We start from the raw sequence: 14,730 nt of genomic DNA on the forward strand, positions 1-14,730 counted from the left end.
AGTCCAGTAAAGCTTATGAGTGTTTAATATTAGTGAGTTAAGCATAAAGATAGATATCCTTATTTTCAACACAGCTTTTCCCAAGTTTAGGTGAGGTGTTTTGTGGGAATTTCAGGGGATATGGTGAAAGTTTTGTACCTTGGTACATTTCTTTTTTTTAAAGCTCAGAGGAAACAGGTCTCTCCTGCACCAAATTTTAAGAATGTACATACAGGGCACCTAGGTGGCTCAGTCGGTTGAACGTCCGACTTGAATTCAGCTCAGGTCATGATCCTACGGTCATGGGATCCAACCTCCACACAAGCATAGAGCTGGGTTAAGATTCTCTCTAGTGTCCAACTTCAGCTCAAATCATGATCTCATGGTTTATGCTGAGCCCTGCATTGGGCTCCTTGTTGTCAGTACAGAACCAGCTTTGCATCTTCTGTCTCCTTCCCCCTGCCCCTCTGCTGGTGATGGTTCTTTCCCAAAAATAAACATATAAAAAAGAAAAAAGATGCACTCACAGAAGTAACTTTATTTTCGACAGTGATGCTGTTTTATATTATTCCAACTCATTTACATGTCTGCCTTAATAGAAGGCACTGGATTTTTATCTTCGCATTCCATTGGTTGAGATATGTTAACTTATTTGCAACTTTTTTTTGTCATTTCATGTATTGGTCATTTGGAAATTACGGTTTACTGAGTTACATAAACCTCCCGAGCCCTGGTCCAGTTTATAATATCTACAAATCATATTTATATCACTACTTAGCTCATTAAAAAAAAAAAAAAACCCGAAGTTCCTTTAATCATTAGGAAGAGAAGCTCCTGATAGTGGGTATAAGTTTTCCCAAATTCTAATTTTCACTTCAGAGTTTATCACTGACAAGTGCTGTCAACTGTTTTCTTTGAAAGGTACTTCTTTACACTTAAAAAAAAAAAAAAAAAAAGTCTGCCAGGGGCGCCTGGGTGGCTCAGTCGGTTAGGCCTCTTGACTTTGGCTCAGGCCACCATCTCGCGCTCTGAGTTCGAGCCCCGCATCAGGCTCTGCGCTGACAGCTCAGAGCCTGGAGCCTGTTTCAGATTCTGTGTCTCCCTCTCTCTCTGACCCTCCCCCGTTCATGCTCTGTCTCTCTGTGTCTCAAAAATAAATAAATGTTAAAAAAATTTTTAAAAATGTCAGCCAGATAGCCAACTCGGACAGTCATTGAAGTAAAAATGCTGTGAAAAGAAAATCACTAATTCAGCCTGCAAGTCAATCACATGACCGCTTTTTCGTAAGACAACCACTGTACTTTAAACAAGAAGCTGAAGTCCTATATGCAAACTTTGTATTTCAGTACTCATACTAAGACAGGGAAGGAGGCAAACCATAAGAGACTCTTAAATACTGAGAACAAACAGGGTTGATGGGTGGTGTGGGAGAGGGGAAAGTGGGTGATGCGCATTGAGGACGGCACCTATTGGGATGAGCACTGGGTGTTGTATGGAAACCAATTTGACAATAAATTACGCATTAAAAAAAAAATAAAGTTCCATACTCAAGGTCCAGGTTTCATAAAATAATTTTACTGTTTTCACAGGAAAACTGAAACTCCTACCACCCCTTCCCCTTCCAATGCATGGCAGTCAATACTATAGTTTGATGCCACTGCCTTGATTAATGCCGAGATGCAGGCAGCTTGACCAACTTTTGCTTTTTCACTGTTAGTGAAAATATCAGGATAAACCAGAGGATTTTAAAGAGTTGTTAAAGGGATGCCTGGCTGGCTCAGTCGACAGAGGATACAAATTTTCATCTCAGGGTTTGTGAGCTCAAGCCCCACACTGGTGTAGAGATAACTAAATAAAATAATTAAATTACTCAACACTTCAGCTGGTTCAGGACATGTTGGGTTTGTTGCCAAGCTTTGACAGAATAGTCTCTGACTAGCTAATGCAAGACAAATACATGCAAAATAACAAGCCCAGCCATGTTTCTCAGGCTTAAATATACTTCTACAGGCGAGGTATTAACCCAGACTTCAAGTCTGCAACACAGTGTTTAACATGACCATGTACTGTTGAAAAAAATGGCACTGCTGTGATTTTTACTTTTCAACCAGCAGACAATCAGGAATGTCAACTGTGTATATGGCTCTTTGTAAAGTTTCTCAGCTATTGTGCAATGTTTCTCCAGCCCATGTAATATAGTAACTCATCCTTTAAGATATTTCTGTCACTTTTTCTTAGTTTCTTTGCAGTTGATTCTTCCTATGAGAACTGTGCAATATATTACTGTTTAATCTTTTTTCCATTTTTAGACATAGATAGTGGGTGTGGGTTGAACAAGTAGTCTTACAATTTTTTAAACCCAGTGACCCATTCTTTAAAAAATACAGGGGTGCCTGAGTGACTCAGTCGGTTAAGCGTCTGACTCTTGATCTTGGCTCAGGTCATCATCTTGCAGTTCATGTAGGGCTCTGTGCTGACAGTGTGGAGCCTGCTTGGGATTCTCTTTCCCTCTGTGACACTCCCACACTTGTACACGTGCTCTCTCTCAAAAAAAAAAAAAAATAATATATATACATATAATTAGTTTTAGAATAAAGTTACTCTTAAAAAGTTGTATTTAGATTTAAAAATTTAGAAGTTTTAAGGAAATATTTAAAACATTGCAGCAACAGAAAGTACTTACATTTATGCTTAGGCAAAACGAAAATTACAGGATTTCAAAATAACAATTGCACAATACTGGGGGTTGCTGGGATTGTAGAAGGTATAACCTAAAAACTAATTTCTAGAAATGTAAATATTCACACCCTAAATACACCGCCTTAAGAAATTCTAGATAATTCAATATATACAGCACCCTTTGATTAGTATCAGTGAGGTCATCACACATTGTATAACCCCTGCACACTTGTGAGAATGAGCTGAAAAGGTAAATAGCATCATCCCAGTACTAGGAAAGTTTTGACCCTGAAGGCCTCTTTACGCAACAAGGACACAGCCAGAAAAAAGCACTGTCCTGTCCTCAAGGAGCAATCTAAAAAGGTGGGGGAAAACTTGAATCACACAATTAGTAACTTAATTATAATGGTCAGAAGTGCTGTGACAACATTCAAGTGAGAGACCCCATGTAGCAGAGCTGAGGGCACCAAGGTAGGCTTCCTTAAGAAGTGTGCTGAGACAGTTCTCAGCAATTGACATGGTCAGTTATTGAGTCCTTTCGCTTCTTTCCATTTTGACTGCCATCACTCTACACCAAATCACCCCATACCTCATGTCTGAACTACTGTAAAAGAACTTCAAATTTCTCCATCCCTGGAACCCATCTGGTATCCTGTAGTCAGATTAATTTCCTAAAAGACTGTTTCCAATAGAGAAAGGTAGTACCATACACCGATAAGGAATACTGACTAAGCAAATCAGACCAGTTTGAATCTAGAATCCCTGGCCCTTAACAGATTAAGGTTTTTCAACCTCAAGGAGTTCTAGTTTTCTACTCTGGAAGATGGGGTTTTATGTATGAGGACCACACTAAATACACTGGCAGTTTAGCACACTATGTGTTACAGAAGTGGCATTCCATGATTATTCATTTCTTCTAACCCAACTATTTACGTTAGCCTTTGCCTATAGCAGGCACTAGAACCATGTTGTCATTATTTATTATAGTAAATAGTTTGGGAAGAGATTTTTAACCAAAGGTCAGGAAAAAGAGGAAAGGTTATGAAGAATGTTGACTGACTTGACCAGAATCCATACCCTAGAGGTGGGGTTAGGTTAGTTGGCTAGTAAAATAATCAATTCTATAAACATAATCTGAAAATATGTTATTGCTGTCAACAGGAAGATCCAATATTAAACATGTTTAAAAAAAACACAAAAACTAAAAAATAGGATGACTAAGTGCCAGGGCAAATTGGTAAAAATCGGTGTTAACTGTGAACTCAAGGCAAAAACCTGGAAAGCAAGATTATTAAATGTAATCATGACTATGAGATGCAATCAAAGAGGCAGAAATAGCCTCTGTAATCACCAAGAAGGTATATACCATGATATCAGGATACTCAGGTTCAACCCTGGCTTGGATAAAATAAACCTCAATGTTTAATTCCATGCTACTAACAGCTCTCTAATAATCCAGTTTCTTACCCACTCCATCAAGAATGGGGAGTCATGGATAAGGAAAAAAAAGTCTTCTGAAATATGTCCTCCAGCATATAGTAGTAGGCCAGTAGGTAAAATAACAAAAAATTCCCAGCCTGCCAAAGTGCTCTACATAAGATTGGCCTAAAAATAGTCAAAGTAGTCTTATCCTTGTGATGCTGATCCCTATCAAATTCTGGATTAACAGTTGCAAAGCATAATGATACCAAACCTCTTTGCATAAAAAATACACGGCAGGAACATTATGCGGCTCAAATTTTGCCAATCTAAAAAAATGTAAAAAGCCTTTACAAAACCTTCAACTTTCTCAAAGTAAGAAGTGTTCAATATACTTTTGTCCTAGAAGCATAAGAAACAATATGGCTTGGGGTCATATAGGGTGGCTCAGTCAGTTGAGCATCCAACTCTTGATTTTGGCTCAGGTGGTGATCCCAGGGTTGTGGGATAAAGCCCCAAGCACTGCATCAGGCTTCGTGCTGAAAGTGGAGCCTAAGATTCTCTCTCTTCCTCTGCCCCTCTCTCCTGCTCACATGCTCTGTAAAAAAACAAAAACAAAAAACAAACACAGAACATGGCTCTATTACAAAAGGAGATAGATAGCTGGTTTATTAAAAAATAAAGCCAAAGGAAGTGAAGCACAGGAAGAGGATAAGTGCAATGGTTTATACAGGAAACCCAAGGAAGAGCTCAACAGTGGACAGATGCATTCAGAGACCATGATGCAGTAGTCTCTTCTATAAATAGAATGAGACTTGGGTTAAGTATGACCCTAAAATTTCTCCATAAAAGGAGACATGTGTCTATGTTTTGTAGACTTTGCTATTATTTGAAAACCAATTTCACATATAAATTAATAAAACCAACATTTATTAAGTACCCAGCTCTGTGTTCAGGCATTGGGGAATCAAAAGTAAGTCCCTGAGGAATGCATTTATTGGGAAAACAGACAAGAAAGGCAATACTATGGTTTTTTAAAAATGTATTTGGAATATTTAGTATCTGTTTTACAAAAAAAAAACAATCTGACCTGCAGGTTTCCAAAATTTATTAAACATCAGTACTCATTGTCTCAACATGTTTTTCCATTCATTCAGTTTTTTGAAAGGGAAAAAAAAGTTGAGGGAACAAATTACAAAGTAAAGAACACACAAAATATTAGAGGTCTCTCTGAAACTGTAACCATTTTTGTCAGATATATAGGTGTACTATAGCCCAGGGGCTGTATATCCAGTGTGGTCCCTGAGTCCCCAATATCAGAAGCAAATAAGGAACTTGATACGGAATTCCAGTGCCTCCCACCCCTCTGCCTTAACTGGATTCAGAATCTTTGGGTATGGGACTGGAAGTCTGCAGTAAACAGTAACTGGTGTGCACTGACCGGTTTTAAGATTCCCATCCTAAAGGTCTTGTAAGTGTAAGACATTTTAAGTAAAAAAATTGTCATTTACAACATGTTATATTAGCAGATAAATCAAATATTTTGGTGTTAGGATAGATCTATTAATTTACACTTTATCAGGATGAAACTTCCATATGACAGGCATATGACACTTAGGCCCTGGCCTCCTCTGATGAAGTTTCTCCAAAAACGAAACCTTATAGGACTGAAATTTAGGCCTGGTTTCATTGGCATCAGATATAGTCCCTATTCCTAGCTAAACTTCTGTCACTATTATGGTTTAATGAAATCCCACTTTCCTAAAATTCATTACGCATTGGTTTTTGAAATCCAAACTAGTCAACGCCTGCTTTGCTTTCTCAACATACTGTTGTCCAAGGCAGGTTTAAAGTAACGGCTTGTTGAATTTGGCTCTCAGCTAAGTACAGCTAAAGTATACAGATAAAGGTAAAACAAGCAGGGAAGATAAAAATAAACTAAATAGGCCAACTTTTGCTTCCTTAGTGCTCAGCATGAAGAGAAAGTTATCAACATTCATATTAAGTATTCAGCAACCCACAACACAAGTTTGTGGCTACAGCTACAATTTATACTGTGGCAATTTAAATTACATAAAGTTGAAAACTCAGTTCTTTAGTCACACTAGCCACATTTCTAGTGCAACAGTAATATAGGGTTAGTGGCTACTACATTGGTTGACAAAAAGGCAGAACATTCCCATCCCTGCAGATTCTATTGGACAGTACTAATCTAGAGCACAAGCTTACCAAACTATTCAGAGATCAATAACCTATCAAACCTTATAAAGACATCTACATGTCACCCATTCCATTTTTCTTAGGATTGGCAAGGCATCAAGGCACATTCTAGCAGCTTAGTGGTACAAGACTCAACAAGAACCTGTGCCCTCAAGAAGCTCTGAATAGTTAAGAGAATTTAAACAAGCAATAACAACCTGAGAAATGCTGATTCAACCTGCTGAGATCAGGAGAAAGCACTGCTAACCTTTCTTTAGAGGTGTTTGGCTTATAGGCTGATAGATCACAGAAGTCAAGATCATAGGGGAGAGGGTATTTGAAAAGTAAGGAGCGCCGAGGGCACTGTTCCAGAAGGAACCAGCCTACAAAGAGGTATGACAACGTCACTATGATTTGGGTAAACGATCAGTCCAGAATGACTCGAGAGGTCTATGTAGAAAACTGTAGCAAATGAAAAAGTTGTTGAGAAAAGCCAATTGAGGGACCTTGTACATCGCCTTCATGTTGATGAATTCAGAATTCATCCTGTGAGTAGTTAGAAGCCAGTTAAGAGTTGCATCAGTCATTATTGGCTCTACCTCTATGTTAGGACAACTGTCCCAACAACACAGAAGATGCTACCAGGAGGCAGAGACACCAGTTTGGAAGCTATCAACATTAAGGCAATCAAGCCCAGTTACTAACTGATGAGAAAATAAATAAAGATGGATTAAGAGACATTCAAAGGAGGTAAAAGGGAGATATTGCTGAACCTCATATCCAATTCTCAGTAAGGCAGTACTCAAGGTCATCTGGACTGTGAAGAGGATCAAGGAATAGAATCCTAGTTGAGGACAAAGATAAAATGTAAAACAAGGTAAACATTCCAGAAAATCCATAAAGGAGGAATAAATGATTTGCTGGGTAAGGGTGAGGCCTCTGCTCAAACTGTGTAGCCTTAATTGGTGGTACATCCAATCTGTCTGGTTTCACAACTCACCTGGCTGCAAAAAACAGGACAGGAGAAAGCCAATGTTATGTCTGGGGGCTGAAAGAGCAAGTACAACAAATACAAAATAGTCTCAAAGTAGGAGTGTGAATTGCTAAGATCCTTAACCCTAGGGATGCAAGGGAAGGGGTCTTAAATATTTAAGATTACTATTTAATCTGAAATGCTCTATTTCGGTGGTGTAAGCAAGGTCTTCAAAGGGGGTAAAAACCTCTGATAGTCATGCCTTTAATCTATTTCCTTTTAACTACAGGAAAAATACTACAAAAAGGATCTTGAAGTTGTAATAACACGCAGTTTTGCTGCATAAAATCAGCCCAAGGTGAACGCCTGGACTCCCATTTCCCTCCTCCACCCCTATTATAATTACTTTGTGACACAAACTCAAGTCTGTGGGAAGAGAGAAATCTTACACCTGCTCAATCTCCCTGCAGGACAACGCCCAGGCACCAGGTTAAGCCTGGGCAAGAGTCCCGCCCACAATCGAGAAGCAGCGACTTGACATGGAGGCTATGACGAGATCGCGGGGGAGGGAGGGATTCTTCTAGGCCCAAGGCGGTCCTTAGGAGACAGGAGGCAGCAAAGAACTCCCATAAAGGTATTGCAGCACTCCCCTCCCCCTACCGAGAAGGGTGCGGCCTTCACTCCGCCTCCTCCACTGCAGATCCCTCAGGATTGCAGCTCGCGCCGATTTTTGGAGAACACGCACCTCCCTCCCACAAACCAGCAAGACTGACCCCCGCTCCTTTCCCCCACCCCCGCGAGTCCGAGAGCAGATCCGGCTTGTCTCGTCCTTAAGGTGGCGGGCGCCCGGGGCGGAGCCGCCGTCGCCGCCACCCAGAAGCCTCAACCCAGCAGCCCGCCTCCGCCTCCAGCGCGCGCTTCCTGCCACGTTGCGCAGGGGCGCAGGGCCAGACACTGCGGCGCTGGGCCTTGGGAAGGACCGTACCAACGACCTCCTCCCCGCCACCCCTACCGAACCGCTTAGTGGTTTCGCTCATTTGGGACCCGAGCCAATGACAAGGGGCCGTTCCCCGGGCTTCAGTAACCAATCAGACGCCGAAGCCTAGCAGGCGGCGGGTAAACCGACTCCTTCCAAGGAAGGGGCGGGTGGCCAGACGCCCGCGCGGGAGGCACTTTCCCTGACACCCCCCCCCCCCCACCCCCCACCGCGGGAGGTCGACCGCGCCCGCTCCTCCAGCCCTCTCCCCACCCCAACTACCTACCCATCCCACCCAGGGAGCAACGCGAGAGTCCCCAAGCGGCTGCGCACTCTCGAGGCTGTAACTGACAGGCGCTTTACTCCAACCAAAACACGCCATTTGTGTTTTCACACACGGCGGGAGGAAAAGCGGCCAATCAGTGACAAGAGGTGAGCCGGAAGCGCTCCTCCCTCTGCAGGAGCAATGGCTCCATCCGGATTCGAGCCTTTTCCGCTCTTCTCCCTCCCCCTCCGGTTGCCGCAGGGCGGGCCGCACTCCTGCCTGCCTCTGACCACCTCTTTCCCTTCCAGCTTAACAAACGTTATATTCCCGACTTCCCGAGGGGGAAGGCAAACCCCATCTATCGGCCAGACCGCCTCAACCACCCATCTCCCCCAATCCACCGGACCCCCCCCTCCCACCAGAGTCCCGCTCCCCTACCTAGCCGAGGCTCTCTGAGGAGCCGGAGCCCCAGAGCACAGCCTCTTCTCTAGGCGGCCCCGGCGGCTTCCGCTGATTGGCGGCGAGCTGGCCAATGGATGCGGGGCGGTGGGCGGAGAGGCCAATGGCGCGGCGGGAGGGGGCGTGTCCCGGGTGCCCCTGGCGCCGGCGCTGGGAATCCCCGTGCGGTCAGTGGCGTTTCCGCTCGGGCAGCGGGCTGAGTGAGCTGCCGCCGCCGCCGCCGCCGCCGCCGGGGGAGGGGCGGCCGCCGCCCGCCTGCGCTGAGAGACTCACGCAGCCCCAGTCCCGCCAGTCCGCCAACACTGTAGTGCCGGCCCCCCCTCCTTCCCTGGCCCTTCCCCCTCCCCGCCTTTGGCTCGCTCCGCCTTTCTGCCCCCCACCCCCACTTCACGGGCACGGGCCATTCCCGGCCAGGAAACGCCGTGGCGCCGCGTTGGGCCTAACTCGAGTCCTGCTGCCTCCCGGGAGTGCTGTGCGCCGCAGCCCGGGCCCAGGCCCCGGCAGCGCCTGGGACAAGGTAAGGGTCCGACAGAAAAGAGAGACCTACCCTCACGACCGGGCCCTGGGGGAGGGAAGGGTCACCTCCTCCGTCTCCCCGCGCTCGCTCTCGGGACGTGGGCCTGGCCCTCCCCAGGCTCTTAGTAGGAGGATGCTGCCCCTTCTCATCCCTCTCGCCGCCCCACACACACCGTTGCACCCTTCTTTCTCAGAGGTAGAGTCCCCCTCCGTAATCTAGTCGACCCCACTACCCTTTTCGTGCCTTTCCTGGGTCAGGACGCTTCCCCTCCCCCACGCCTCTTCACCCCTTTTCCTGGGAACTGCCTACTCCACGTTTACCTTTTACTTAAGGATAGGCCTCTCCCTGCCCTCTTCTAAAAATGCACAGGCATACTTTTTTTTCTCTCTCCCCTAACCCCCGCCCCCACCCCCTTTCGCGCGGCCTTGTGACAACTCTGATCTCTGGGGGAGGGGGAGCCTTAATCCCCCCCCTCCGTAATGTTCCTGGACGCCTTCACTATCGTTCTCGTGTCCCCATCTCAGATGATTGCTTCTTTTCCCACACTAAAGACGTTACCTTCGCCACCCCCACTTCACATTCTTGGGCTCTCAGTGGCGTATGCCCCAGTATCTGAGATAGCCTCGTTGAATTTGTAGGGTTCAGGCTTGGAGTTGAGCCAGATTGTGTCGTTTTTCCTGCCTTGGGCGTGGAGAGCGATCATTTGAGAACGTCTTGAAAAGCAGAAAAATTCCCCTTTATGAATTCCTTTTACCTCTGCGTGGAAGCCAGTGATGTGAGGTGAATGGTGGTGAGAAAAAGCCCTGGTTTTTTAAGTAGGTGAATTGCGTGAGAGGGAAAGTTGAACTGTTGGGAAAGCCCCTTCTATGCTAATTTATTCTATAGGGCTCCTTTGCTCGTCTCACTTCTTAGGAATAACTGGTCTTTCCCTTGGATACTGATGCTGCAGCCAGCTCTGCTGGTCTGGGTCAGGGGTGCGTGTATGACCTGCGTTTTCTGCTTTCTCATGTTACTTGTGCAATGTGTTCACCAGTAACTCATTTCTTACCCAGAGCTCAGGGTTCCATTGGGCTTTGTCTGTACTTTAGTTCATTTCTCCAATTTACCCCGTGGTCATGGTGCTGAAAGAATCCCCAGGTTCCCTGCTAATTTCCTTTATAACTTGACTAGGCAAGTTGCTTTTAAATGACATATTTGTGATCAAGGTCATATTTACATTATTTTGTTGGGCAGATGTTGCAAGGCTATACTTTTGATTTGGGAGGATCCACTTGAGTGTTGAGAGATTTTTCAGGAGAATGTGTATCTCCAATTTGGGAAAATTTTTTGGTGGTTAATTTTATGTTATTGATGTTTTTAGGTCACTCAGAGAAAAGTTGTAAGTGGTAATTTTAGATGTGTGGAATCTGAGCTAGGACTGAAGCAATATTCACATAACCAGAGGTTTCTGGGCCTCTTGGAAGACACAGGACAATTTTTTTTATATTGGATTTCTTCCAGTTTTCTCAAGAGGATCATTAGTTTTCTTCTGTAGCCCAAAATTCTGGCCCGTTATGGGATTAGAGTCTTTAAGGGTTACTCTGTCATTATGTATAGAAAAATGAATTATGCCCTTCGATAGTACAAGACACAAGGCTCTACCTCTAGCTGCAAATTTAAATTTAACTATAAAGAGTGAAAATTGACCTTTTAAAGATGAAAAGTTAATCTTCATTCCTAGATTGCTGGCTTAATTTAAAAATAGATATTTAGAATTTATTTGGTAAATTTTGATTTTTTTAAATAAAAAGGTCTTAGTTTAAAAGGGTGACTTTAGGACTGTTTGTTTCTAAAAGCATAATTCCAGCCCTTCTGGCATGGAGCACTGGTCCAAAAAAAAGAAAAAAGAGTGTGTAAGGAGTGGGGGTGGGGTGAGGAGAAGGTTGTTCCTTTGGGTTGGATCACAGGGGTGAGTATACAAGGCAGCAGCAGCTGCTGGCTCTGGAGCTCTGGTTGCTACGTGAGAAGCTTGAGTAGTGCTGGCTGCTGTCTCCAGGGAAGGACAGCAGTGCAGCGTCCATTAATGCTGTTGGCTGCAGGGAGCTGCACTTAGGCGATGGCTGCTTCAGGACTAAGAAGAAACCTTGCTTTCCTGGGAATTTTCACTGCTGAGCTGGTTTGCATTTTATTGGTGGGGAGATGAGAGCAATTCATAACCTTTTACCCATTTATGGATATCAGCATCTGGAAACTGGATCATAGTTAAAGATCCTTCTTATTTTTGTTTTTTGTGGGGTTTTTTTGTTGTTGTTGTTTGTCAGATTTTTGGTGTTCATCTGGGGATTTGTGCTTGCATAGGTCTGAAAGTTCCATTAGTTTTAATTTTTGAATCCCTTTATAACCAAAGTTAATAAGAATTTAAGGATCTTTCTGAGAACCAGAATGGGAAAAATCAGTTCTTTTTTCTGCAACTGACATGTTTCCTCCATCTCTTTAATTACTGAATTTTGACATTTTATTGTTTGTGTGTTTCCTTCCTTCCCTCAAGTTGTTAGGCCACATTTACCTCATTAAATAGATGTTTTGCTAAACATATTACTACATTTGGAATTGTAAACTCTAAGAAGAACTACTCTTTTTGGAATGATTTCTAAATATAAATTTCAGAAGTATTTTCTTAATTTCTGTATTAGTATAGACTTCTCCAGATTAGATTATTTCTTTGGCGTTTGACCTAAAATATTGATTCATTATATATATGTTGGATATAGTCTTCTAAGATCACAAGGATGTTTGTTTGGCCATGATCCATCTGAAATAAAGGATGTACCAGAAGGAATATTTAGAAATCGAGTAAGTCTAGAGTACAGGATACCTGAGAAGATAGCCTCTGAGCCCCCTTATGTGGTCTCTCCCTCCACAGCTCCTGCACATTAGGCAGATCTCTGATTAGGCAGAACAGTTTGTTGAGTATGGAAGTACTTGAAGGAGAACCATCACTCAGATATACCACCACTCATACAGTATTTAACAGATACCCATGTGTTTTCTTCCCCCACACCCCCAAGACTCTTGCCTCCTATTTTTTTTTCCCTTAGAATTTTCATATTTTCAGTCTCGTGTTCATGTACTTAAATCCCACAGTCATCTATAATGTGTAATATGATTCTGGCATTTGTGGCAGGGAATTAAAAAGAATGGAAATGAATTTTGTCATTCACAAATGTGGCTTGCATTGTCGTCTCTCAATGATACAAACAGACTAATGAAACAGAACCTTAATGAATAATATTTTAGGTGGTTCTATTTTTATTAGTATCACATATAAAAGATCCCATATCAAATAAAGATGGTTTCACTTATACTGGTTGTTTAACATAGCTTAGATATAAATATGTCTTTTAGTTTACATAGTATGAAAGTTACCTTGTAAAATAATTGCTTTTTCAGTTGTATATCCTATTGTTTAGAACCCTTTGTGGTCTTGATGTAATCATTTTCTGAAAGATCATAGAAACCCTTTTCATAGGATTTATTTAACCAGTATGCTTGAGAATTTTTATATCTTCTACTCTTTTGTGTCTGGGATCTTACATCCTTTCTGAACTTATTCTGGCCTTTCTGGGGGAGAGTTGCCATTTCATTTTTTTATTTTCGATGGGAAAATAATATAGTGCAAAATGGAGATATGTAGACAACCACTTTCACTTTATCCTCTTTGTATTGAAATAACTTATGAAACGAGACAGTAGTTAACAAGTCGTAAATTGGATGCATCTTATTATTGAAAATTGGATAATGATCTAGAATAAAATTTTCTTCTAACTTCTGGTTCAGCTCTGGTGATTTGTCAATTTAATTTGAAACTAGAAGGCCTAGTAGTGAATTTGATTTATAAAAATTGTTTCAGGTGTGGAAACTAAAACTTCTTGATAGGAATATTTTCTTTATGACAAACAAAACTTACTCTGAACTCTGTAAAATCTGTGAGATAATGTATATTTAGTAATACAGCTGGTGATTATTTGTAATTTGGTTAAAAACATCTTTTCAGAGGCACTCCGTAGAAAGTAAGTGTAATGCATCTGTGATAGACAAGGATTGTTACCATTCCTTACTGTGAAAAATTCCAAAATATGTAGTGAAATGACATTTTTAACCTTTCACTTGCTTCAGTGATTGATTTCTCTTCTGGTGAAGGTTCAGAGAAATTGATGAAAGATGGAATACCATTTCTTTCAGTTATCAATACATATTTTGTTAAGTCATTTAGTCTTATGAAAAGTGTCCTATTTTATATTCAGTTCTATAAATGTTACCCAGGAATGGTGTGTGTGTGTTGGGGGGTTGCTGTTAGAAAGCATCACCTTAGAAAAAGCTTTTAACACTTTATAAAGGAAACCATGAGAGATAATAAAGAAACAATGACGCTAAATCTCAGCCTACTGTATAGGAGCCTTCACTGAACAAGGAATTTGTAATCCTATCCTGTCTCACTCAGTTTTTCCATCATATTGATTTTGTTTGTTGAATACCGCAGGGAAAGATGTAAGGGTCACATTAAGTATATTTGGTATAAATACAGGAAAAAAGGAATTTTCTGCTTATTGGAATAATATCTTTGTATTTTTAAACACTAAGCTTATTGGTCAGTTTTGCCTTATGTATATGAGTGTTGGTTTGGTCTGACTGCTTTCTCTTCTGAGCTTTTCTGTCTTCCTTGTAGTCTGAGAATTCTCAGAGTTTTGATGGCAAATTGAAGTAGTAAGAATTATTTCCTTACCTATGTTAGTTATGTACACCCAGAGCAGGGGATACACCTTGGCCTATGTTATGAATCATAAAATAAGCAGTGGATATGGGAATTTGTAAGAATTTGTTTCTATCTGGGGGTTCAAGTTTTTGATGTGCTACGTAATTGAGGGAAAATGCCGTATTCCTTGCTGCTCTGTTTGAAAAATAGATGGAAGCATGGGAGGAGCCTCAGACTTCTGCAGCAGGATTTGGTCTGAGTAGAAAAGGAAGATTTTTGTTTCAAATTGCCAGCTGCTTATGTCAGACTGACTCCCTTATTATGCTTTTAGCTGGCCTGTCAATATGGCCAAACAGCTAGATAAGTGCGGGGCAGGACAAAGGGCTCTTTGCACAGCGGGGAGGCAGTGTTGGTGGGGGAGGGGCAGGAGGTAGGAAAGGCAGGAGGAGGAGGAGGTTCTTTTCCCGGGGAGATTATTCAGTTTGGCATACAGTTAAAGAAATCATTTATAGTTTCCACTCGAGCATTGAAT

The 14,730-nt window shown here is 42.4% G+C and overlaps 1 protein-coding gene across 19 annotated transcripts in view; it reads left to right on the plus strand.

Annotated features, from left to right (window-relative positions):
* The first annotated feature begins 9,174 nt into the window (after positions 1–9,174).
* SETD5 (SET domain containing 5) overlaps positions 9,175–14,730 on the plus strand; it is a 79,304-nt gene continuing 73,748 nt past the window's right edge. For 9 of the 19 annotated variants that reach the window (XM_078442779.2, XM_078442780.2, XM_078442778.2 and 6 more), the window contains exon 1: positions 9,178–9,466. The gene's annotated coding sequence lies outside the window, so the exon portion shown is untranslated. Of the gene's footprint in view, positions 9,467–14,730 lie in introns of all 19 variants that reach the window. The other 10 variants (XM_078442784.1, XM_081794986.1, XM_078442790.2 and 7 more) reach the window with 5 other exon arrangements.

This window comes from Panthera onca, chromosome A2, assembly GCF_046562875.1.
Source record: "Panthera onca isolate mPanOnc1 chromosome A2, mPanOnc1 haplotype 2, whole genome shotgun sequence".
NCBI lineage: Eukaryota > Metazoa > Chordata > Mammalia > Carnivora > Felidae > Panthera > Panthera onca.